Consider the following 27,423-nt stretch of genomic DNA (forward strand, 5'->3'; position numbering starts at 1 on the left):
GATACCCAATTTGAAAATCCAAGTCCTGTAGTCAAAAGTGATGAAAAACCAACTTAAAGCTTGGCTGAGAGTCAGAAGAAGGGTGAACAGCTGTTCCTCCTCATTCAGTTAAATGAGGGGAGGGAGTCTGTTCTCACCAGAGTTGGCCTGAATAGTGAAGAAAGCGAAGCGTTATTCAGGAAACTCCCAAAAGACCAGACCCTTCCTGCTGTTGAGTCAGTTTATCAGTGTGTATGGGGCCTGGAAATTCCCTGTTCCAAACATCTATGCACAAAATGTCTATCCCTGGTAAAAGCATAGAGCATAATTGTTGGGTCGTGTAAGGTGTTCCCTCTGACTTTTACTTAGGCAGTAACATTCTCAACCAACTCAAAATTAATTTGGATCCCAGTAATTGCCAAGCCTGGTCCTAACAAGAGGGTAACCCCAAGGGCCCTGGCAATTCTAAAGAAAGCCTTCCGATCAGCCCCATTGCTACCGTAGGCAGTTGAAGTTCAAAAAGTGGAGAGGAGGTCACCATCCCAGGTCTGGTCCTACAAGAATGCACTGTGCGCCTGATTGGCTGACTGAATGCCTGAATGTCCTTCAGAGTGATTGGTTGCCAGAGTGTGACCCAGCAGAATGAATGAGAGCTCAACAGTATATCTGAAGCCCTCTCACTGCTAGAAATCGTTCAGAAGCTGAAGTTCATACTTGATGCTTACTCTCGAAGTCGAGCCGGAAGAAGAAGGTGAACCGCTATTCCCTTACGTGTAATCTGAAAGCTGCTGTGTCTTCAATAACTGATCCAAGAGAGGACCTGGTAAGGAGACCTCTTCCTGAGCTACAAGGGACCATTGTGCACCAGCTGATCTTTGCCAAAGCTCCCTGGTAGACAGACCTACGAAAAACTGCCAACTGGAGAAGGGGACTGCCGAGGAGAACGAAGGAAAGCACCAGACAGCCGTCCACCATCGACAACTGCCGTCACCGACCGGAGCCGCTGTGCTTCCGTTTGCCTAAGAACATTTGATCCAATGACTTCCTTGTTCATCATCGTCTACCGCTTTCATCATGCCGGAGAATGTCAAGGCCGCCGACGACCGAGGAAAATCCGCCAGTGGGTTTCCTACCACCCGAAGACCGCGGAGACGCTGATGAAGCTACTGAAGCCAGCCGTGGTCACGTCCCGTTCGCTGATGCCAGACGCTGACGACTTGACGCCTTTGCTGGGCCAAAGTTCTTTAATAACTCTCTGTGGCAACGAACCTTCTTCATCGAGGTGCACCGCACGCCTCCCCTGTTGCAGGACGTTTTCGATCACTCGTCTATGAGCACCGCAAGGACCGAAGCTGCTGCCTCTATGACAAAGTTCACCCTTTCTTCATCTCAGAAGTTCGATGACCCGTGGCTCCCGCTTGAAAGGGAGTGCACTCAAGAAAGGCCCGTCGATTCCCCGACAAAGAACTCTACAACACAAGGTACATTTGGGTTGCAGAACTGTAGAAGAACATAAGACCTTAATAGACAATAAATGGACTGGGCTTGTTCAATATATCTTTATTTACAGGTTGCCCAGGTGGGGGGATCCTCATACAGACCTGTGTCTGGTTGGTAGGGACTCTGCCAATTGTCTAACCAACTTATTTCCCTCCTAAATCTATGGTCGATATCGTTTTACTGTGTTGATTCGTATGCTATTTTAACTGAGTACAGTTGATGCATTTTAATGGAATCAGAGTAATAGTGGTACCACCTAGAACTGTATATATTTACCATTTTAGAATTGTCGGAGCACAAAGTGTATTATCGTCATAGTGTATATAACATTGAACCTTATTTATGTAAAGACTTTGTGTGGACATTCCTTTGTGAGTGCTTGGGGACTACACTTTACTTAGGAATCAGCCTGCATCACCTCCTGAGTAGCTAGGCCTTGATTGCTCGTCCATTGCTACCGACAATAAAAGAATCTTGGCTGGAGTCCTCTCTGCCTCTCCTCTGCCATATAGAGCAGGAGTACAGACACCCCCTCCAGTGTGTTTTTCCTTACAGAAACCATGGTGTAAAAGTCCAATCATGTCTTTGCCTCGTTGAGTAATTTGTTTGAGGATATTGTTCAAATACCACTGAAAATCATAGCTGTATGCATTGATCCGCTGTAGTAATTCTTCCGGGTAGACTGTCAGTGAAAGCTTTTAAAACCTGTTTTTATCAATCTCCTATTAGATTATTAACTTCATTACCTCCTAGACTGGCGAGGACCTCCCAGGGGACTTGGAAAGGGAAGGAAGGAAAGGGGATGCTGCTCCATACTCTCCGACCCAAAGACGTAAGGAAATCCTGGTGTGCTGGTTCCTGATGAAGAAGAACTCCACCAGATGAACCCCACTTTGCCCTACTCTCCCTCGACAAGACTTCCCGGGAAAGCAGTGGGGGGGATTATGTGGGGTACATTTACCAGCCCCAACAGAAATCCATTGCATCACAAAACTGCATTTAAGCAGTTACAAAAATAATGCTTGTGCTTTCATCTACTAAGCACATATGGGGCGAGATTGAACATAGCCACCCCCAGAATGGCTGCAGTTTGTTTTCTTCATGTGAACCCAAAGAAAATATCTGAAAGGCAGAATGGCTTTGCGCTGCTGGTCTGTCATCTCAAACACTCAAACCTGCACAAGAAAATCTCCTGCATTTAAAACGACCCAGCACTGGTGCTACTTTCGTTTTAAACATCTCACAGTTTTGTACTAGTAAAACACAGCCATGTCCATCTATTTCATGTGGAACACCAGCCATCCCTCCCAGAACGGCATTGTTTTAGCAAATAAAGTCTATTTAGAGCAGAGAATTTCATTTCAGTCCGCACGGCTAGGATTCACTTTGGAACCAAATTAACCCACGCAAAGTACTTCAAAAGGAAGCTCTCTCTCTCTCTCTTGCTATATGTCAATTACACAGAAACCATTTTCAAGCCTATCCCTGTGTACAGAAGCTGACCAGAGCTATAATAAGCCTTCAGAAAGCAAATGTGAGGAAAACCACATCTTGTGAAATCAACATGTAGAAAATGAACACATGTAAAACCTTTTTTGGAAAAGCAAGAAAACTGCTCTTTTGAAAGCTAAATGTGAAATCATCCCAATACTCGCACAGAAACAGTATTATATGTGTGGGGCTGGGGTGCTTGAAATGTATATTATATTTATTTACATAAAGACTTGGGTTCTGGGAAAGAAAGAGAGAAAAAGAAAATTAAAGTTTGAAAACAGCAGAACCATTTTGGCAAGGCAGGCACTTCAAAGGGACCAGCCCCATGGGAAAGGAAGCCCCTTTACAAATATGAAAGGGCCAAGGTGTGGAAATTTGTGACCTCGTCAGACTGGCTGGCATTTCTACAGCAAGGGACAATGGACCAAGAGGAACTAGAACTGTCACAAAGAAGTGTGAACTCCTTTGACACCCCTCCTCAGCTTCAACTGCCTAGGATCAAAGGGCGCTATGGTAACCCTGTTGGTTGGACTTAGACAGAGGGGGCAGGCTGGCTGTGGAGATTTGAAGGACCGCCTATACTCTGACAAATGCCATTCATAGACTTTAAAGAGCTGTTTGCATTAAGACATTTATTTCAATAATCTGAATATCCAGTAATGTGAGATTATGGCAGTTTTAATGTACATTTTGGACAAGCAAAATAAGACTATTTGTCTTCCTGGCATGCGGTGGACGTGAATGCCAGTAAAAAGGCATTTCTCTGAAAGCGTAAATGGCACAGATATTACATTTAAAGAACATATACCAGACACTATTATGCTTATATGTAGCCATTTGTACTATTTTAGATAAAATGTTTCTCCTGAAAAACTGCGAAATGGTGCCCAAAGAGTGAAGCAGCATCGCACAGACTTGGCGTTTGATCCAGCATATTCCTTGTGAAATAAGGGATCTGCCTATCTGATTTGTATAATGGTGACAATTGTAAATATAAAGTTGTATTCCATAACTCCATTTTGTGAAAAATTAGGCTTGTGGAACAAAAGGAGTTAGAAATGCAATAGCATCCAGGAAGGTATGCAGCCTGTAGTATTAATGCAGGACCATATGTAAAAAGTACCTGTAGCCCAAAATAGACAGAGAACTCGCATTAGCTGCCTCACAGAATGCAAAAGTGCTTAAGCATGGAGAGAGGAGCCCAACTGGGAGGAAGGAGAAAGCTACACATACCATAGCATGGATAGTGGATGCAGATTAGAAGCTACCAGTAAGGTGTCTCTATCCAGACAGACTGAGATTAGAAGTGGGATATGGTTTCCAAATAGTGTTGCCATAGATATCAAAGGAATATGTGCCTGTGGTGTGCACTATATCAATGCTCACTATTATAGTGGCAGCAATACTCTAGCCAGTGAAACCATGAATGAGGCTTTTATGAAGATCATACTCTGAGAAGGAAATCACTCTGAAGGGCTGAACATTTTGAAAGGTTTAGGGACTGGCAGTGTTCAGAGGTTCGGCAATACAAGATTAAATGAGATGCCCAGAATCTCACATTGGTTATGGGGTGAAGCTGGGATTTTTACCAACTCTGCAATTTCTGCATTTGAACACTTTCTTTTCCAGTTCTTACCATGAACTAAAATAATCTCACTTCATAAAACACACTTGTAAAGGGCACAAATCACATTTCCAAACGTTACCATTTTTTAAAACAAAATATTATATAAGATTGTTTTTCGCAAAATGGGAATGATTCTAGTTTCATTCTCTCCATCAAGGCAAGTATATAAGCACCAGCATACCAATCGATGTCATTTAACAGATTTAATCTGGGGTTGTGTTTGGTATTTTACAGCTTTAAATACTTCCAAAACACTGGCTTGTGAAATTGCAAAAAAAACCTTTGACTTTTACGAAAAATAAAATGTTTTGTGTCAAATGGGCATACCTTAAAATATGCTTGTAACTGATTGCACCAAGTGTTGGTTGTGCCAAGAGCACTGACAATGAAGTACCATACTAGAAATGTCATATGGTGTCTTTATTGAAATTGTGCCCTCTTAGTGGCATGTATTTCAAGCTGACTTCGCTCTTTATCAAATTTGGGCACAAAGTAAACTGTACTCACAAACATACATTAAAGTAGCACACTAATTGGTAACACAGTTTAATGGTTGTATAAAGCATTAGTACACCCGGAGTAGCGACAGACCAAAGCCTTGCTATTGGCCTAGCCTCTCGCAGAGAGGAGCACAATTACCACAAGCTCTTTCTGTACCTTAAAATATGCTTGCCCGAGGCTTGCAACATCTGGTCCGCTCTCTTCTGTCTACCACCCCTTCCACTCAAATGGCCTCCATAAGAAGAAAGATCAAGTAATGGGCTAAACAATGCCACTGAATGCAAGAAGGCAAAGCTCACAGAAGACAGCACAGTAATGTAAGAGATATTAGATGATTTGACCAGGATCACTGTATCGTCTGCTGACAAAACCAGGATACAAGCATGAACGCTTTGGTTCCACAGTCTTGAATTCGGATACTTATTCATTTCTTGGCCTAACAGTTTATGCTCATCGACGGAGGTGATTGCCTAGGTTTTACAACACCCCATCTGAACAAACCAATTTCGAGACCTTCAGCATACGGATGGCATGTTCGTTTTTATAGCAACCTTTATCTGGTGCAAGTACATTGCTGATAATAGCACCTGCTGTGCTGCAAAATCAGGTACATATGCAGGCAGGTTTATAAACTTCAGTCATAGGAAAGGCTCAGCCAACCTTGCTGGAATGTGCTATTCTAATCTTGTATATGAACACATATCTCTGCAATGAGTGCTTAACACACTGAGCTAATTTCTGAACCATTGTGGCACTCAATTTATGAATTTGAATTTCAGCTTTGGTTATTGCACATGATCAACATAATTCCCCCAGGAAGGAAAGAATGCTACAGGAGTGGTGCAGTAGTGAACACACAGACTAATTATACCACTGTGAACACTGAAAGCCTTACATGATGAACTGATCAAGGCAGAATGTACTTGTCAACAACCAGCAGGCAATAGGATTAGAGCCTCAGCAGCATGCATAAAATATCATAGCGTGTGCAAAACAATGGAATCTTACTTCTTTAGATCAGGCAGCCTTGTAGGGCCCCCCTCCAAGGTGGGGGCCTGGGGCAAGTGCCCCTTTTGCCCTCCCATAAAAACGTCTCAGCCTACTGCTGAGATCTGCGAGATACCTGTAGGTCCGAGAAGGTAGCTCGGTGTGTATATGCGTGCTGTCCGTCTTCACAATGGTCTTTGTAACATACAAGCCCCAAGTCCATGACACATTTTGGGGGTCATTTGGACGGTGGATTTTTTTGTTGAAGCTGTTTCAGAGAGGTTGCCTTTTAGGAAGCTTACTCAATGGGTTGGGTGCCGCTGTGAGTGCCTGCATGTGACCTATATAGAACAGGTTTGCGCGCAGGAAGGGCCAGCTCAGCCTCTAATGCACCCTAATTCATTAAGTGTCGTGTGTGGTATAAATGTACTATTAGGTCCTCGTCGGGGAAGGGCAGGGCCTAGGTGTAACCGGGAGTGTCTAGGTACCCTGACAGAGCTTCTGGCATACTCCAACATCGTCCCTGTTACCATCTCTGATACTTCATTTTCTTTGGGTTTCTTTCAGGCACATCTGATGCAATGAGACTGGCCTACAGCTGAAACACCAATGCCAAGTGAGGTGGCAGAGCAGAGCTAAGCTGTGGAATGCATGATGCCGCAGTGCCGCAGGCGGCAGAGGCCAGTTCAGGCCCCTGCTGAGAATGTACAGAGCAATGACAGTGCTGGCTCACATCCCAAGGCCAGAGGCTGCCTCTCACAGAAAAGGCACAGAAAGCCTGTCACAACTTCAGGCTTCCTTCCCCCTGTTCTGCGAAATGGACCTGTTTCTATTATACACAGTTTCATGGGTGGAGCGTGGATGTAGCCACTCCCGTTTGTTTATAAGGATGAGCCAGGCCGGGCAAGGGCGGGGCAGTGAGCAGCCCTCCCAGGCACCATTTCACTCTAGTGCTGGTCCCCTGTGTATTATTTGTGTCTGAGTGCCTGGAGTGTGTCCTGGAGTGTGTCGTGGGTAGGCAGGACGAGCCTGTAAGAGGCCCGACCTCATTCGATTCTCCAGCGTGCCCAGTCTCCAGCATTACCTCTTCTTTCTGTACCCGTAACTGGGCACAGCACTCGGGATGAAGTGACCACCGTCTTTCTAGACTAGTAAATGCCTCATTCTCCAGGTGTGGCCTCCAGCGCTTAGAAAGATGCCCCATGCAGGAGTGGCTCCACGGCAGGGCACGATGCCCCAGATGAGGCCTCCAGAGACACAATGCCCCAGGTTAAGCATCAAGAGCTGGCATGATGTCCCAGGGAAGGCCGCCAGAGCTGGGTACGATGCTCCAGGTCAAGCCTCCAGAGCTGGGCATGATGCCCCAGGGAAGGCCGCCAGAGCTGGGCACGATGCCCCAGGTGAAGGCTCCAGAGCTGGGCATGATGCCCCAGGGAAGGCCGCCAGAGCTGGGCACGATGCCCCAGGTGAAGCCTCCAGAGCTGGGCATGATGCCCCAGGTGAGGCCTCCAGAGCTGGGCATGATGCCCCAGGGAAGGCCTCCAGAGCTGGGCATGATGCCCCAGGGAAATCCGCCAGAGCTGGGCATGATGCCCGGGGAAGGCCGCTAGAGCTTGGCACAATGTCCCAGGGGATGCCACCAGTGGCACAATGCCCCAGGTGAGGCCTCCAGACCTGGGCACAATGCCCCAGGTGAAGCCTCCAGAGCTGGGCATGATGCCCCAGGGAAGGCTTCCAGACCTGGGTACGATGCCCCAGGTGAAGCCTCCAGAGCTGGGCATGATGCCCCAGGTGAGGCCGCCAGAGCTGGGCACGATGCCCCAGGTGAGGCCTCCAGAGACACAATGCCCCAGGTTAAGCATCAAGAGCTGGGCATGATGTCCCAGGGAAGGCCGCCAGAGCTGGGTACGATGCCCCAGGTCAAGCCTCCAGATCTGGGCATGATGCCCGGGGAAAGGCCGCTAGAGCTTGGCACAATGTCCCAGGGGATGCCACCAGTGGCACAATGCCCCAGGTGAGGCCTCCAGACCTGGGCACAATGCCCCAGGTGAAGCCTCCAGAGCTGGGCATGAGGCCCCAGGGAAGGCCGCCAGAGCTGGGTACGATGCCCCAGGTCATGCCTCCAGAGCTGGGCATGATGCCCCAGGGAAGGCCGCCAGAGCTGAGTATGATGCCCCAGGTGAAGCCTCCAGAGCTGGGCATGATGCCCCAGGGAAGGCCGCCAGAGCTGGGCACGATGCCCCAGGTGAAGCCTCCAGAGCTGGGCATGATGCCCTAGGTGAAGCCTCCAGAGCTGGGCATGATGCCCCAGGGAAGGCCGCCAGAGCTGGACATGAGGCCCGGAGAAGGCCGCTAGAGCTTGGCACAATGCTCCTGGGGATGCCACCAGTGGCACAATGCCCCAGGTGAGGCCTCCAGACCTGGGCACAATGCCCCAGGTGAAGCCTCCAGAGCTGGGCATGATGCCCCAGGGAAGGCTTCCAGACCTGGGTACGATGCCCCAGGTGAAGCCTCCAGAGCTGGGCATGATGCCCCAGGTGAGGCCGCCAGAGCTGGGCACGATGCCCCAGGTGAGGCCTCCAGAGACACAATGCCCCAGGTTAAGCACCAAGAGCTGGGCATGATGTCCCAGGGAAGGCCGCCAGAGCTGGGTACAATGCCCCAGGTCAAGCCTCCAGATCTGGGCATGATGCCCGCGGAAAGGCCGCTAGAGCTTGGCACAATGTCCCAGGGGATGCCACCAGTGGCACAATGCCCCAGGTGAGGCCTCCAGACCTGGGCACAATGCCCCAGGTGAAGCCTCCAGAGCTGGGAATGAGGCCCCAGGGAAGGCCGCCAGAGCTGGGTACGATGCCCCAGGTCATGCCTCCAGAGCTGGGCATGATGCCCCAGGGAAGGCCGCCAGAGCTGAGTATGATGCCCCAGGTGAAGCCTCCAGAGCTGGGCATGATGCGCCAGGGAAGGCTGCCAGAGCTGGGCATGATGCCCGGGGAAGGCCGCTAGAGCTTGGCACAATGTCCCTGGGGATGCCACCAGTGGCACAATGCCCCAGGTGAGGCCTCCAGACCTGGGCACAATGCCCCAGGTGAAGCCTCCAGAGCTGGGCATGATGCCCCAGGGAAGGCATCTAGACCTGGGTATGATGTCCCAGGTGAAGCCTCCAGAGCTGGGCATGATGCCCCAGGTGAGGCCGCCAGAGCTGGGCACGATGCCCCAGGTGAGGCCTCCAGAGACACAATGCCCCAGGTTAAGCACCAAGAGCTGGGCCTGATGTCCCAGGGAAGGCCGCCAGAGCTGGGCATGATGCCCCAGGTCAAGCCTCCAGATCTGGGCATGATGCCCGGGGAAAGGCCGCTAGAGCTTGGCACAATGTCCCAGGGGATGCCACCAGTGGCACAATGCCCCAGGTGAGGCCTCCAGACCTGGGCACAATGCCCCAGGTGAAGCCTCCAGAGCTGGGTACGATGCCCCAGGTCAAGCCTCCAGATCTGGGCATGATGCCCGGGGAAAGGCCGCTAGAGCTTGGCACAATGTCCCAGGGGATGCCACCAGTGTCACAATGCCCCAGGTGAGGCCTCCAGACCTGGGCACAATGCCCAAGGTGAAGCCTCCGGAGCTGGGCATGAGGCCCCAGGGAAGGCCGCCAGAGCTGGGTACGATGCCCCAGGTCATGCCTCCAGAGCTGGGCATGATGCCCCAGGGAAGGCCGCCAGAGCTGAGTATGATGCCCCAGGTGAAGCCTCCAGAGCTGGGCATGATGCCCCAGGTGAAGCCTCCAGAGCTGGGCATGAGGCCCCAGGGAAGGCCGCCAGAGCTGGGTACGATGCCACAGGTCATGCCTCCAGAGCTGGGCATGATGCCCCAGGGAAGGCTGCCAGAGCTGAGTATGATGCCCCAGGTGAGGCCGCCAGAGCTGGGCACGATGCCCCAGGTGAAGCCTCCAGAGCTGGGCATGATGCCCCAGGTGAAGCCTCCAGAGCTGGGCATGATGCCCCAGGGAAGGCTGCCAGAGCTGGGCATGATGCCCGGGGAAGGCCGCTAGAGCTTGGCACAATGTCCCTGGGGATGCCACCAGTGGCACAATGCCCCAGGTGAGGCCTCCAGACCTGGGCACAATGCCCCAGGTGAAGCCTCCAGAGACACAATGCCCCAGGTGAAGCCTCTAGAGCTGGGCATGATGCCCCAGGGAAGGCCTCCAGAGATGGGCACAATGCCCCTGGTGAGGCCTCCAGAGCTGGGCACGATGCCCCAGGTGAGGCCTCCAGAGCTGGGCATGATGCCCCAGGGAAGGCCGCCAGAGCTGGGTACAATGCCCCAGGTCAAGCCTCCAGATCTGGGCATGATGCCCGGGGAAGGCCGCCAGAGCTGGGCATGATGCCCGGGGAAAGGCCGCTAGAGCTTGGCACAATGTCCCAGGGGATGCCACCAGTGGCACAATGCTCCTGGTGAGGCCTCCAGACCTGGGCACAATGCCCCAGGTGAAGCCTCGAGAGCTGGGCATGATGCCCCAGGTGAGGCCTCCAGAGCTGGGCACGATGCCCCAGGTGAGGCCTCCAGAGACACAATGCCCCAGGTGAAGCCTCTAGAGCTGGGCATGATGCCTCAGGGAAGGCCTCCAAAGCTGGGCATGATGCCCCAGGTGAGGCCTCCAGAGCTGGGCACGATGCCCAAGGTTAGGCCTCCAGAGCTGGGCACGATGCCCCAGGTGAGGCCTCCAGAGCTGGGCATGATGCCCCAGGTGAGGCCTCCAGAGCTGGGCACGATGCCCCAGGTTAGGCCTCCAGAGCTGGGTACAATGCCCCAGGGAAGGTCCCCAGACATGGGCATGATGCCCCAGGGAAGGCCGCCAGAGCTGGGTACAATGCCCCAGGGAAGGCCGCCAGAGCTTGGCACACTGTCCCAGGGGATGTCTCCAGTGGCACGATGACCCAGGTGAGGCTTCCAGACCTGGGCACGGCGGTGCACATGACGTCTCCACATCGGGGCCTAGTTCTCCAGAGGAGACCACGAGCGGAACTGTAAACAATACCCAGGTGAGGCTTCCAGAAGCGGCCTCCAGACCCAGGCTCCTCCAGGCTTCCAGAAGCAGTGCCCCAGCTGGGCAGCAGCTCTCCACTGCTGGGCCAAGTGCCCCATGTGGGCAGCAGCTCTCCACAGCTGGGCCAAGTGCCCCAGGTGAGCAGCAGCTCTCCACGGCTGGGCCAAGGGCCCCAGGTGAGCAGCAGCTTTCCACGGCTGGGCCAAGTGCCCCATGTGGGCAGCAGCTCTCCACAGCTGGGCCAAGTGCCCCAGGTGAGCAGCAGCTCTCCACAGCTGGGCCAAGGGCCCCAGGGCCCCAGGTGAGCAGCAGCTCTCCACGGTCTACGAACAGAAGTAACCTTTTCGTAGACTGCTAATGTTGGCCTTCAAATGCTACTTGTTTATCATTCTGATTAGAGCAAGAATGAAGAGGGTAAGGGGACTGAAAGGCAGTAAACATGCTTATTTTGAATGCTTCGAGGCAGCATATCAACCAGGCTTGTGAAACAAAAGGAGTTCCCGCTGTCCACAGTAACCAGACCCCTGTTGCCCAATTGTTCCCATAAACGAGAGCCCATCTGCTGTCCAGAGACCTGGTTAGCTGTCCAACCTACCCAACTCAAGTGCATTTTGTAAGTATCACCCTCCCCAGCACCAAAGAGCTGCATACACTGCTCTGTTACCTTGCATTCTGTCCCAATCCTATAGAGAACCCACAAGAACTCTAGTAACTTCCCAAATTGTCAGCATCCTCTGTTTATCTGGTTCTTAGAAGAATCAGTGTAGTATATATCTGTCAGTGTAATTCTTTTTTAATCATTTCAGTTCTTTATGTAAGTCCTGAGCACCATTTTTGAGATGAATTAATTAATTCCACGATATGGAGGTGTGCAGCGAGAATTGGTTAAAATGGCAAATTAACCTCCTTGCGTGCAGTGTCTTTCTTTAATAATCTAGCCACTAAAAGATAGTCTCAGTAGAACCTGTCATTTTGTTAACAGAACCGATTTTTGCCCGTGTGATTGCTTTCATTATAAAATCCGATTTTCATTTTCTATAAAGAAACCCATACTGTCACCCCATAAGAGTCATGCCTTCACTTCAGTATCTTATCTGTTATGTGCCGTTGTTCCCAATGCCAAAAAACGATTTCCGATTTTGATTACTAAGCTCATTTCCTTAGCTGTTTGCTTGTTTACATCTGTGAAAAATAAGAAATTGCAATTTTGCTACGTGTGATTTTTGCTGCATTGCGTTCCTTCCCAAAGCCGATTTTCTCACCTGTATTCATGTTGCTTTAGTAACTTGCCCAGTAGCTTGTAAGCTTTCTTGCCTCTTTAGTACAGCCACACAAATTCCCGTCCTTTCTTTTCTACTGCACATGTAAACTGACCTCTAATTAACCAGTGAACTCCAAGTGCCATTTTGCACCTTTTTCAGGGTTTTCATTTCGTTGTGGCTTCCCATTCTGGGGTGCTACGTCGAATTTAAAATCCGATTTTCCCTCTTATTTGTGACTCATTGCCACTCCTTTCCACCCACACAGAATTTAGTCAGCAGGTGTTTAGGGGAGTGTTGCAGTGGGAGTACCTAACACAAGTGCTATCTATGAGTGTGTCAGAAAGTGATATTGCTTCCATTCATATTTACCTTATGCTTCTGATGTCAGAAAGTTAAACTAATTGTATCATAACATTTTGCTGTATATTATCACCCCATTGGTGATTGCTGCCCTAAATTTGATTTGTTTGATTTTAAGTTCCACTACATAGTGGGGGCTTGTTTGCCGGGATTGAGATAAGTGTTTCCACCCATGACAGCTTAACACAGCAGGCTAACCCAGAAAAGGTAGTGATACTTTTTGTGGTTAGAAAACTGTGTTACTCTATAAAAGCGCCATCCCAAAACGTAGGCCCTAAGTATCTGGCCTGTGTGTAAAAATAAAGTAAATGTAGCCCTGAACTAGACAAAAGCAGGGTACAGATGTGTCCTTATATAAAAATAATTTAATAAGGGTAGAACACTTTTCATAATGACTACTTTTGAGATCAACATGGCTAGGCAGCACCATCTGTCCAAACTATTCATTAGAGGGGAATGGGCAGAGCAAGATCAGGGGGCCTGGCTATTTCACATGATGCAACAGGTCACTTCCACAAACATGGATGTGTGGCGGGAGAGTGGCCTATTGCATGAACCCCTGACTGAGTTTTATACAACTCAGAGTATCAAAGGGGAGCAGCTTAAGTTGGTCCAACTTACTGCATACATATAGTTCCACCTGATATTCATAGAAGAAAAGTATTGAGAAAGTGCAACCTTTGTGCAAAACCAGTCTGAGCTCTTAAACCAAATCCAGAGTGAATTAAGACAGGTGGAAGAAAAATTGCAAAAGAGCCAAAATTATGAGGTAGAATTTGAGAACCACATCAAACAGTTAAAAGAGGAGTTGGCAGTGCAGCAACAAACTAACGCAGAACAAGAGGCCCAATTAGCTACATTAAAAAATAGTGTCAGGAGAAGATTAATTCCCTGAAAGATAATCAACAGATATTAAACCAACAAGTAACAAAAAATAGAATCTGCTTAGAGGACATGGGCGCTCTACAAAAGCAGATTGAGAAAATGGACAAGGATAATAATGGGTTAGTCATCAAAGGAGTCCATTCTCAAACAGAATTTGACCAGGAACGCCAGAAATTAGCCACTGTAAAACAACAAAGAGAGGAACTGACTGAACAGGTTGGCACCGCGCATCAGGAAAAAGATGCCCTATACCAAGAAGTGTGCACATTAAAAACAGACCTACAGAAAGGAGAATCCGACATTCAGGAACTGACTGACCTAAAAACTGAATATGAAAGTTTAATGGGACACAAGACAATGTGAAGGTGATCTCGAAGAGACCACCCAGGCCAAAATGTGCAAAGTCAGGAGATGTATCTCCTGCAATAAAAATGGTCTCAGTGTTCCCAGGCAATACAGGCGGCACAAAAAGACAATGAGGTCCTCTGTGATGAGAATAGGGGACTCCAGAGCCAGGTAGCAACACAAGGAAAGGTAATAGAGGTAAGTCAGGCTCTGATAGCAGACCAAAAGGCTCAGGCCTTTGCCTACCGTCAGGAGATAGGGGCTGAGAAGGACAAACTTGAGCTGTTAGAAAAAGAGTATGCTAGGCTGAATCAAAACTTGAGGGACCCCGAACAAGTAGAGAGGGACAGGGCCACCCCTGATCAGAGTGTGATGCCCTCTGTACCAAGTGCCTCAAACCCATTTACCCCCTTGTATACCCAAGACACTGCTCACTTCATGTCTACCGGTTCACATGAGCCACAGACCATGAGGTGACCAGACTTCAATAGGCCTAGCATAATTGAGAGACTGATGGACAGGCGTCCCTGTTCAGGTTCAAAAATGTCATCGCTGATGGATCTGACCAGGAAAGATCCTATGATGAGAAAATTAGGGAGCTAGACCTGCAGAAGCATCATCTACAAAGGGATCATTTGATTCGCTTTGCAGAGGAGGAAGAGCATGAATTGAGGCCCCAAAAGAGAATTCCGAAAGCCTCCACCCAATCAGGGCAGTGGGGGGGGGATTCTCCACCACCCTGGAAGCAGGGAGGAGTCAGAACACTATTCTCCTGTGCGAAACAGGGAGCCCAAGGGTAGAGACCCAGAGAACCCAAGGCACAACAGGGGAGAAGAAACTAGGCCCCACCCTTCTGAGAGAGACTCCCAAGCTCAAAGAATTAGGCAGCACCTAGAGGCTAACAAGGGGACCTCAAATAGCCACAGCTCTGAGTCGGAGGGCGAATGGGCTCAGGTGAAGCGGCAAAAGAAGGCCAATAAACCAAAGAGAGCTCTGGTGAAAGACCCCATTAAACAGATCAAAGCTATTAGAAATATCATGACCTTATATCACAAAAATGCCAAATATTCTGCCTGGGGGCATCTGAGATATATGAACAGATGATGAACTCTTTTGACATTAGAAATAGCCAGAATTGCATATAATTTGCCAAATGGATGTGTTCTCCAGAGTACTCCAGTTTCTTTGCTGGGCTGGAAGACCAGAACTTTCCGAGGTGGGCCACCTATAAGGCGGCCATCTTGAAGCACTTCTCCACAAACAGAAACCCCCAGGAGGCCCGCAAGGCGGCCTACAATGCAATGTGCATTGTGGAGATGATCAGGCCCCAAGAGAATTTGTGCAGGAGCTAAAACGGGCATTTGCGCAAACCACTAGGCAGGTGCGCACAAATAGTAGGGAATTTATAAACATCTATTTTCATGCACTCCCAAAATATATTATGACACAGCTGGTAAGAGATGTTCATGATGACAGGACCCTGGACTGGGTAATAGAGCAGGCTACCTGGATCTACAAGGTCCAGAAACCGATAGAAAACAAAAACCAAAAACCCCAAACCAAACAACTACCCCGCTGGTGAAGGTAACCCCCATTTTGGACCTAGAAATGGGTTGGGGGGCCTAAAAACACACCTTCCCAAAATCAGCCAAATCAGAGGCAAAGAAGACCACCTGATCAATCAACAGCGGGTGGTAGTCAGGTAGGAAACCCACCAATGTGACCTCTAACTCTGCTAATTACATCAGGGCCATGTATAAGGGCAGTAGACCAGTCTTGGGGTACGTGTGGACTCCCCCAGCCCAAGGGGGGATCCAATCAGGTGAGTACTGCCCCAGGAAACTTCCCTCCTAACTTCCCTCAGGAGGGCAGTAATCCTCCAAATCCTGGGTTAAGGTTCTTCCCTGGTACTTTCCAAACCCCAACATGCAGGACAACCCTCCTTTCTCTCCCCGCTTTCAGGAGTCCAGACCACCCAATCCGGGAGGGGGAGAGGCCAAGGGTGGAGGGTTAGCAGGGGAATCCCCAGTACCCAGGGTACTCTGGGAGAAGGGATAGTTACCCTTCCCGAGAACAACCTAAATTTGATCCAAGACCAGGATCTGAGTCGCATCTTGAGGGCTCTGCAGAACCCTCAGATGAACATGGCAGCTCTGAATACCTCAAACCAAGGGTCTGGCACCCCGGGACAATGACAGGGAGAGAACCCCGATAACCCACGGGTTCCAGAGGAGGAGGCACGGGAGGAAGGGGGGTGCAGAGCCCTAGAGGAAGCTTCCTCACCTGTGAAAAGCCCCTAGACACCTCGGAACTGGAATTAAACTCTCCTGCCCCTGAAAATCACCAACCTAGGGAACAGAGGGTGGGAAAGAGAAACAAAGAGACGAAAAAGGCCCATTTTGTGGAGGAAGTCAGTGTCCTCCAGTTTTCTGGGAAGAAAGTCTACTCCTTCAGGGATGGGGGAATTCCTCCCAAAGAAAAATGGGTCCCAAGAGTCCAGAACTCAGACTGGGTAGGTGTGGGGACTGATGCAGAATCACTCATACCTGAACCCTAGAATTGTTATCCAGAGAACGTAATACTCACAGAGGGATCCTCTGCACAAACTGGTTCTAGTGACTGTCTCCAGGAAGGGGAGTGGGGGTGCAACCCAGAACCAGAGGAAAAAGAGGATTCTCAAATTCCCCAAATCAATTCTGGTGACTGTCTCCAAGAAGAGGGGGACAGCACAGAATCAAGAGTGAAAGGGGAGCCTGAAATGGCCCAAATATAATTTCAGATTCCTAAACCCCGACACAGAATACTGTCCAAAATCCCACAGTGTCGGAGTCCAGCTTGCCCAAAATGCCCATTACCTTTGCCCATTGCAGAAGAAAGAAGGTAGGTTCTTTGCCCCGTCCGGGAGCAAGGGCAATGTGCATTTTTAGCACTGGTGGACACCAGATCCCAAGCCACTTTACTGTGCAAAAGGACCTTTGAGCAGCTAAACTCAGGAAGGGGGAGGGATACCAGATCCCTCTCACCCCTCTTCCTGGACAACTCCAGAACTTCGACGGGAATTAAATTCCCGTTGAGGGGACTTCAGATCTGGAAATTAAAATTGGGCAACATAAGGTGAAGCACCCGGTCATAGTCGTGACTCCAGAGGAAACCCCCTGTCTATTATGGAATGACATCCTTCACAGGTTGTTTCGGTTCCTAGTGATTGCATTGAATGCAAAAGCTTCGAATGCAAAACCATCGAAAAGAAATGCACCAAAAAAATGCATTTTTACAAAATAATACATTTAATGGGGGATCCCCTGTTTTTTTACCCCTTAAAACCCATTATAGTAAAAAAAAGTTTACCTACAAAAAAATGCATTTTTTCGATGCATTTTGTCTCCAAGCTTTTGCATTCGAAACTATGTATTCGATGCAATGCCTGGATACCGTTGTTTCCTCTAATAGACTGTGTGGCCAAGGTACTCTGGACTCAGGCTAATCAGCCAGTGAAGTTAAAACAAAGCATCACTATGTCAGTTTAAATGGCACATGCTACATGGTTGAACAAAAATCTGACCAAATTGAGTTTCATTTGCAAAACACTGAAATACCTGACATTACTGTGATTGCTGTAGGACAACAAACTGGTAAAAGGCACCACCCTCCATTTCTGAAAATTAACCTTCCTTCCAGTTTCAAGTGGCATTCCACAGTGGAAGGAAATACATTGGAATGTTATACAGATACCCAATTTGAAAATCCAAGTCCTGTAGTCAAAAGTGATGAAAAACCAGCTTAAAGCTTGGCTGAGAGTCAGAAGAAGGGTGAACAGCTGTTCCTCCTCATTCAGTTAAATGAGGGGAGGGAGTCTGTTCTCACCAGAGTTGGCCTGAATAGTGAAGAAAGGTTAATCAGCGAAGCGTTATTCAGGAAACTCCCAAAAGACCAGACCCTTCCTGCTGTTGAGTCAGTTTATCAGTGTGTATGGGGCCTGGAAATTCCCTGTTCCAAACATCTATGCACAAAATGTCTATCCCTGGTAAAAGCATAGAGCATAATTGTTGGGTCGTGTAAGGTGTTCCCTCTGACTTTTACTTAGGCAGTAACATTCTCAACCAACTCAAAATTAATTTGGATCCCAGTAATTGCCAAGCCTGGTCCTAACAAGAGGGTAACCCCAAGGGCCCTGGCAATTCTAAAGAAAGCCTTCCGATCAGCCCCATTGCTACCGTAGGCAGTTGAAGTTCAAAAAGTGGAGAGGAGGTCACCATCCCAGGTCTGGTCCTACAAGAATGCACTGTGCGCCTGATTGGCTGACTGACTGCCTGAATGTCCTTCAGAGTGATTGGTTGCCAGAGTGTGACCCAGCAGAATGAATGGGAGCTCAACAGTATATCTGAGGCCCTCTCACTGCTAGAAATCGTTCAGAAGCTGAAGTTCATACTTGATGCTTACTCTCGAAGTCGAGCCGGAAGAAAAAGGTGAACCGCTATTCCCTTACGTGTAATCTGAAAGCTGCTGTGTCTTCAAGAACTGATCCAAGAGAGGACCTGGTAAGGAGACCTCTTCCTGAGCTACAAGGGACCATTGTGCACCAGCTGATCTTTGCCAAAGCTCCCTGGTAGAAAGACCTACGAAAAACTGCCAACTGGAGAAGGGGACTGCCGAGGAGAACGAAGGAAAGCACCAGACAGCCGTCCACCATCGACAACTGCTGTCACCGACCGGAGCCGCTGTGCTCCCGTTTGCCTAAGAACATTTGATCCAATGACTTCCTTGTTCATCATCGTCTACCGCTTTCATCATGCCGGAGAATGTCAAGGCCGCCGACGACCGAGGAAAATCCGCCAGTGGGTTTCCCACCACCCGAAGGCCACGGAGACGCTGATGAAGCTACTGAAGCCAGCCGTGGTCACGTCCCGTTCGCTGCTGCCAGACGCTGACGACTTAACGCCTTTGCTGGGCCAAAGTTCTTTAATAACTCTCTGTGGCAACGAACCTTCTTCATCGAGGTACACTGCACGCCTCCCCTGTTGCAGGACGTTTTCGATCACTCGTCTATGAGCACCGCAAGGACCGAAGCTGCTGCCTCTATGACAAAATTCACCCTTTCTTCATCTCAGAAGTTCGATGACCTGTGGCTCCCGCTTGAAAGGGAGTGCACTCAAGAAAGGCCCGTCGATTCCCCGACGAAGAACTCTACAACACAAGGTACATTTGGGTTGCAGAACTGTAGAAGAACATAAGACCTTAATAGACGATAAATGGACTGGGCTTGTTCAATATATCTTTATTTACAGGTTGCCCAGGTGGGGGGATCCTCATACAGACCTGTGTCTGGTTGGTAGGGACTCTGCCAATTGTCTAACCAACTTATCTCCCTCCTAAATCTATGGTCGATATCGTTTTACTGTGTTGATTCGTATGCTATTTTAACTGAGTACAGTTGATGCATTTTAATGGAATCAGAGTAATAGTGGTACCACCTAGAACTGTATATATTTACCATTTTAGAATTGTCGGAGCACAAAGTGTATTATCGTCATAGTGTATATAACATTGAACCTTATTTATGTAAAGACTTTGTGTGGACATTCCTTTGTGAGTGCTTGGGGACTACACTTTACTTAGGAATCAGCCTGCATCACCTCCTGAGTAGCTAGGCCTTGATTGCTCGTCCATTGCTACCGACAATAAGAGAATCTTGGCTGGAGTCCTCTCTGCCTCTCCTCTGCCATATAGAGCAGGAGTACAGACACCCCCTCCAGTGTGTTTTTCCTTACAGAAACCATGGTGTAAAAGTCCAATCATGTCTTTGCCTCGTTGAGTAATTTGTTTGAGGATATTGTTCAAATACCACTGAAAATCATAGCTGTATGCATTGATCCGCTGTAGTAATTCTTCCGGGTAGACTGTCAGTGAAAGATTTTAAAACCTGTTTTTATCAATCTCCTATTAGATTATTAACTTCATTACCTCCTAGACTGGCGAGGACCTCCCAGGGGACTTGGAAAGGGAAGGAAGGAAAGGGGATGCTGCTCCATACTCTCCGACCCAAAGACGTAAGGAAATCCTGGTGTGCTGGTTCCTGATGAAGAAGAACTCCACCAGATGAACCCCACTTTGCCCTACTCTCCCTCGACAAGACGTCCCGGGAAAGCAGTGGGGGGGATTATGTGGGGTACATTTACCAGCCCCAACAGAAATCCATTGCATCACAAAACTGCATTTAAGCAGTTACAAAAATAATGCCTGTGCTTTCATCTACTAAGCACATATGGGGCGAGATTGAACATAGCCACCCCCAGAATCAGACCCTCCAGAAAATTGCGGCATGAAATGGAAAATATTGCGGCACAAAAATGAAAAAAATTGCGGCACCCAACTGCGTTTTTTGCGGCATTTTCTAACGTTGAAAAATATATCATTTAACATCTTTTTTAGCCTAAAACCAAGTAATTGCAAGGCTTTTGTTAGTGAGGAACAAAATGTGTTCTGTCTGGCTGCGCTCTGTAAGACAGCCAGGTCGAGTCACCACAGCCTAACATTTTGGATTGTGGTGGGGGAAGGGGGATACAGCCTGATGAGCTCCAAGGAAATGGTGCTGTGCCACTACTTCCAGCAGACAAGTGGAAAGCAAATAAACAGATAGGCTTGAATTCAAAAGTGTAACCCTGGTTGAAGCCCATAGGTTTGCTTTTCGCTTGTCCTATGACCCCAGGAGAGAGGGGGAACAACTCTACACTTCTCCATGGAAGGAATCCATGAGGCCAAGACACAGGGGCAATGCAGTGGCAGTAACTGCAAGCCCATAATACCTAGCCAAACAATGAACTCTCTTGGGTGGTCATAATTCCTTGGTTATGACACCCACACATGGTGACTAAACACACCCACAAACAGAAATGAAACATCACAACACTACCAGGGGTCAAGTCCTACAAATTAAAGTGGGGGAGGGAACTCATTAACAAATGCAATGGCATGTGATGTCATCAGAAATTAGCATATCAAGGTGAAATATGCATATATCATTAAATTGGCTTTGCATAACCACCAAAATTGCACAGGACGAATGGCATTTGCCTTTCATAAATTCTAACACCCAATTTTGTGCGTAATTGGTGTCATACAGCCCAGCCTTGATTCAAGGCTGGGCTGCATGATACAAACGCTCGTAGCTGTATTCGTTTTCAAATTGCTTTACAATTGGTATCATGCAGCCCATGATATCAATTGTAAAGCAATTTGAAATGAATACAGCTACGAGAGTCTTCAATTGGTTTCATGCAGCCCAGCCTTGAGGCTGGGCTGCATGATACCAATTGTAGACGAGCGTCAGGAAGCATTAAGTTTATGCTTTCTTTTCCGGCGCTCGACAGGAAAGTAATTTACTTTCCTGTCAATGCCGCGGAATGAAAACAGTCCAGTGGCCGCTTTGGGTGCTGTGAGTTGGGGGCAGATGAGTGGACAGGCCAGTGCTTACCTGGCTAGCTTCACCAACTGTCAGCTCGGGCACTCAATGAGCCTTGGAGGTGCCTGGGGTCACAGCCAAATGCTGTGCATCTCCCAGGCCTGCGTGACCCTCCCCCAATCCTGGGCCTGCAATGCAGAGCCGAGGTGTTAACCCTCAAGCTGCTGCAATCAGCAGCCAGCTGTGTTCGCTCTAAATCATTAAATGAGCGCGAAAAAAGACACACTAAGCTAACATGTCTTTTTTGCGCTCATTTAATGATTTATAGCGGCAATTGCGTGAAATGGCAAATTTTGCGATTTTTTTGCAAATCGCAAAATCGCCATAAGGTGGATGGTCTGCAGAATGGCTGCAGTTTGTTTTCTTCATGTGAACCCAAAGAAAATATCTGAAAGGCAGAATGGCTCTGCGCTGCTGGTCTGTCATCTCAAACACTCAAATCTGCACAAGAAAATCTCCTGCATTTAAAACGACCCCGCACTGGTGCTACTTTCGTTTTAAACATCTCACAGTTTTGTACTAGTAAAACACAGCCATGTCCATCTATTTCATGTGGAACACCAGCCATCCCTCCCAGAACGGCATTGTTTTAGCAAATAAAGTCTATTTAGAGCAGAGAATTTCATTTCAGTCCGCACGGCTAGGATTCACTTTGGAACCAAATTAACCCACGCAAAGTACTTCAAAAGGAAGCTCTCTCTCTCTCTTGCTATATGTCAATTACACAGAAACCATTTTCAAGCCTATCCCTGTGTACAGAAGCTGACCAGAGCTATAATAAGCCTTCAGAAAGCAAATGTGAGGAAAACCGCATCTTGTGAAATCAACATGTAGAAAATGAACACATGTAAAACCTTTTTTGGAAAAGCAAGAAAACTGCTCTTTTGAAAGCTAAATGTGAAATCATCCCAATACTCGCACAGAAACAGTATTATATGTGTGGGGCTGGGGTGCTTGAAATGTATATTATATGTATTTACATAAAGACTTGGGTTCTGGGAAAGAAAGAGAGAAAAAGAAAATTAAAGTTTGAAAACAGCAGAACCAGTTTGGCAAGGCAGGCACTTCAAAGGGACCAGCCCCATGGGAAAGGAAGCCCCTTTACAAATTTGAAAGGGCCAAGGTGTGGAAATTTGTGACCTCGTCAGACTGGTTGGCATTTCTACAGCAAGGGACAATGGACCAAGAGGAACTAGAACTGTCACAAAGAAGTGTGAACTCCTTTGACACCCCTCCTCAGCTTCAACTGCCTAGGATCAAAGGGCGCTATGGTAACCCTGTTGGTTGGACTTAGACAGAGGAGGCAGGCTGGCTGTGGAGATTTGAAGGACCGCCTATACTCTGACAAATGCCATTCATAGACTTTAAAGAGCTGTTTGCATTAAGACATTTATTTCAATAATCTGAATATCCAGTAATGTGAGATTATGGCAGTTTTAATGTACATTTTGGACAAGCAAAATAAGACTATGTATCTTCCTGGCATGCGGTGGACGTGAATGCCAGTAAAAAGGCATTTCTCTGAAAGCGTAAATGGCACAGATATTACATTTAGAGAACATATACCAGACACTATTATGCTTATGTGTAGCCATTTGTATAATTTTAGATAAAATGTTTCTCCTGAAAAACTGCAAAATGGTGCCCAAAGAGTGAAGCAGCATCGCACAGACTTGGCGTTTGATCCAGCATATTCCTTGCGAAATAGGGGATCTGCCTATCTGATTTGTATAATGGTGACAATTGTAAATATAAAGTTGTATTCCATAACTCCATTTTGTGAAAAATTAGGCTTGTGGAACAAAAGGAGTTAGAAATGCAATAGCATCCAGGAAGGTATGCAGCCTGTAGTATTAATGCAGGACCATATGTAAAAAGTACCTGTAGCCCAAAATAGACAGAGAACTCGCATTAGCTGCCTCACAGAATGCAAAAGTGCTTAAGCATGGAGAGAGGAGCCCAACTGGGAGGAAGGAGAAAGCTACACATACCATAGCATGGATAGTGGATGCAGATTAGAAGCTACCAGTAAGGTGTCTCTATCCAGACAGACTGAGATTAGAAGTGGGATATGGTTTTCAAATAGTGTTGCCATAGATATCAAAGGAATATGTGCCTGTGGTGTGCACTATATCAATGCTTACTATTATAGTGGCAGCAACACTCTAGCCAGTGAAACCATGAATGAGGCTTTTATGAAGATCATACTCTGAGAAGGAAATCACTCTGAAGGGCTGAACATTTTGAAAGGTTTAGGGACTGGCAGTGTTCAGAGGTTCGGCAATACACGATTAAATGAGATGCCCAGAATCTCACATTGGTTATGGGGTGAAGCTGGGATTTTTACCAACTCTGCAATTTCTGCATTTGAACACTTTCTTTTCCAGTTCTTACCATGAACTAAAATAATCTCACTTCATAAAACGCACTTGTAAAGTGCACAAATCACATTTCCAAACGTTACCATTTTTTAAAACAAAATATTATATAAGATTGTTTTTCGCAAAATGGGAATGATTCTAGTTTCATTCTCTCCATCAAGGCAAGTATATAAGTACCAGCATACCAATCGATGTCATTTAACAGATTTAATCTGGGGTTGTTTTTGGTATTTTACAGCTTTAAATACTTCCAAAACACTGGCTTGTGAAATTGCAAAACAAACCTTTGACTTTTACGAAAAATAAAATGTTTTGTGTCAAATGGGCATACCCTATAGTATGCTTGTAACTGATTGCACCAAGTGTTGTGCCAAGAGCACTGGCAATGAAGTACCATACTAGAAATGTCATATGGTGTCTTTATTGAAATTGTGCCCTCTTAGTGGCATGTGTTTCAAGCTGACTTCGCTCTTTATCAAATTTGGGCACAAAGTAAACTGTACTCACAAACATACATTAAAGTAGCACACTAATTGGTAACACAGTTTAATGGTTGTATAAAGCATTAGTACACCCGGAGTAGCGACAGACCAAAGCCTTGCTATTGGCCTAGCCTCTCGCAGAGAGGAGCACAATTACCACAAGCTCTTTCTGTACCTTAAAATATGCTTGCCCTAGGCTTGCAACATCTGGTCCGCTCTCTTCTGTCTACCACCCCTTCCACTCAAATGGCCTCCATAAGAAGAAAGATCAAGTAATGGGCTAAACAATGCCACTGAATGCAAGAAGGCAAAGCTCACAGAAGACAGCGCAGTAATGTAAGAGATATTAGATGATTTGACCAGGATCACTGTATCGTCTACTGACAAAACCAGGATACAAGCATGAACGCTTTGGTTCCACAGTCTTGAATTCGGATACTTATTCATTTCTTGGCCTAACAGTTTATGCTCATCGACGGAGGTGATTGCCTAGGTTTTACAACAACCCATCTGAACAAACCAATTTCGAGACCTTCAACATACGGATGGCATGTTCGTTTTTATAGCAACCTTTATCTGGTGCAAGTACATTGCTGATAATAGCACCTGCTGTGCTGCAAAATCAGGTACATATGCAGGCAGGTTTATAAACTTCAGTCATAGGAAAGGCTCAGCCAACCTTGCTGGAATGTGCTATTCTAATCTTGTATATGAACACATATCTCTGCAATGAGTGCTTAACACACTGAGCTAATTTCTGAACCATTGTGGCACTCAATTTATGAATTTGAATTTCAGCTTTGGTTATTGCACATGATCAACATAATTCCCCCAGGAAGGAAAGAATGCTACAGGAGTGGTGCAGTAGTGAACACACAGACTAATTATACCACTGTGAACACTGAAAGCCTTACATGATGAACTGATCAAGGCAGAATGTACTTGTCAACAACCAGCAGGCAATAGGATTAGAGCCTCAGCAGCATGCATAAAATATCATAGCGTGTGCAAAACAATGGAATCTTACTTCTTTAGATCAGGCAGCCTTGTAGGGCACCCCTCCAAGGTGGGGGTCTGGGGCAAGTGCCCCTTTTGCCCTCCCATAAAAACGTCTCAGCCTACTGCTGAGATCTGCGAGATACCTGTAGGTCCGAGAAGGTAGCTCGGTGTGTATATGCGTGCCGTCCGTCTTCACAATGGTCTTTGTAACATACAAGCCCCAAGTCCATGACACATTTTGGGGGTCATTTGGACGGTGGATTTTTTTGTTGAAGCTGTTTCGGAGAGGTTGCCTTTTAGGAAGCTTACTCAATGGGTTGGGTGCCGCTGTGAGTGCCTGCATGTGACCTATATAGAACAGGTTTGCGCTCAGGAAGTTCCAGCTCAGCCTCTAATGCACCCTAATTCATTAAGTGTCGTGTGTGGTATAAATGTACTATTAGGTCCTTGTCGGGGAAGGGCAGGGCCTAGGTGTAACCGGGAGTGTCTAGGTACCCTGACAGAGCTTCTGGCATACTCCAACATCGTCCCTGTTACCATCTCTGATACTTCATTTTCTTTGGGTTTCTTTCAGGCACATCTGATGCAATGAGACTGGCCTACAGCTGAAACACCAATGCCAAGTGAGGTGGCAGAGCAGAGCTAAGCTGTGGAATGCATGATGCCGCAGTGCCGCAGGCGGCAGAGGCCAGTTCAGGCCCCTGCTGAGAATGTACAGAGCAATGACAGTGCTGGCTCACATCCCAAGGCCAGAGGCTGCCTCTCACAGAAAAGGCACAGAAAGCCTGTCGCAACTTCAGGCTTCCTTCCCCCTGTTCTGCGAAATGGACCTGTTTCTATAATACACAGTTTCATAGGTGGAGCGTGGATGTAGCCACTCCCGTTTGTTTATAAGGATGAGCCAGGCCGGGCAAGGGCGGGGCAGTGAGCAGCCCTCCCAGGCACCATTTCACTCTAGTGCTGGTCCCCTGTGTATTATTTGTGTCTGAGTGCCTGGAGTGTGTCCTGGAGTGTGTCGTGGGTAGGCAGGACGAGCCTGTAAGAGGCCCGACCTCATTCGATTCTCCAGCGTGCCCAGTCTCCAGCATTACCTCTTCTTTCTGTACCCGTAACTGGGCACAGCACTCGGGATGAAGTGACCACCGTCTTTCTAGACTAGTAAATGCCTCATTCTCCAGGGGTGGCCTCCAGCGCTTAGAAAGATGCCCCATGCAGGAGTGGCTCCACGGCAGGGCACGATGCCCCAGATGAGGCCTCCAGAGACACAATGCCCCAGGTTAAGCATCAAGAGCTGGCATGATGTCCCAGGGAAGGCCGCCAGAGCTGGGCATGATGCCCGGGGAAGGCCGCTAGAGCTTGGCACAATGTCCCAGGGGAGGCCACCAGTGGCACAATGCCCCAGGTGAGGCCTCCAGACCTGGGCACAATGCCCCAGGTGAAGCCTCCAGAGCTGGGCATGATGTCCCAGGGAAGGCTTCCAGACCTGGGTATGATGCCCCAGGTGAAGCCTCCCGAGCTGGGCATGATACCCCAGGTGAGGCCGCCAGAGCTGGGCACGATGCCCCATGTGAGGCCTCCAGAGACACAATGCCCCAGGTTAAGCATCAAGAGCTGGGCATGATGTCCCAGGGAAGGCCGCCAGAGCTGGGTACAATGCCCCAGGTCAAGCCTCCAGATCTGGGCATGATGCCCAGGGAAAGGCTGCTAGAGCTTGGCACAATGTCCCAGGGGATGCCACCAGTGGCACAATGCCCCAGGTGAGGCCTCCAGACCTGGGCACAATGCCCCAGGTGAAGCCTCCAGAGCTGGGCATGAGGCCCCAGGGAAGGCCGCCAGAGCTGGGTACGATGCCCCAGGTCATGCCTCCAGAGGTGTACATGATGCCCCAGGGAAGGCTGCCAGAGCTGAGTACGATGCCCCAGGTGAAGCCTCCAGAGCTGGGCATGATGCCCCAGGTGAGGCCTCCAGAGCTGGGCATTATGCCCCAGGGAAGGCCTCCAGAGCTGGGCATGATGCCCCAGGGAAGGCCGCCAGAGCTGGGCATGATGCCCGGGGAAGGCCGCTAGAGCTTGGCACAATGTCCCAGGGGATGCCACCAGTGGCACAATGCCCCAGGTGAGGCCT

The sequence above is a fragment of the Ambystoma mexicanum genome, chromosome 3q (genome assembly GCF_040938575.1).
Source record: "Ambystoma mexicanum isolate Mex_15411 chromosome 3q, UKY_AmexF1_1, whole genome shotgun sequence".
NCBI lineage: Eukaryota > Metazoa > Chordata > Amphibia > Caudata > Ambystomatidae > Ambystoma > Ambystoma mexicanum.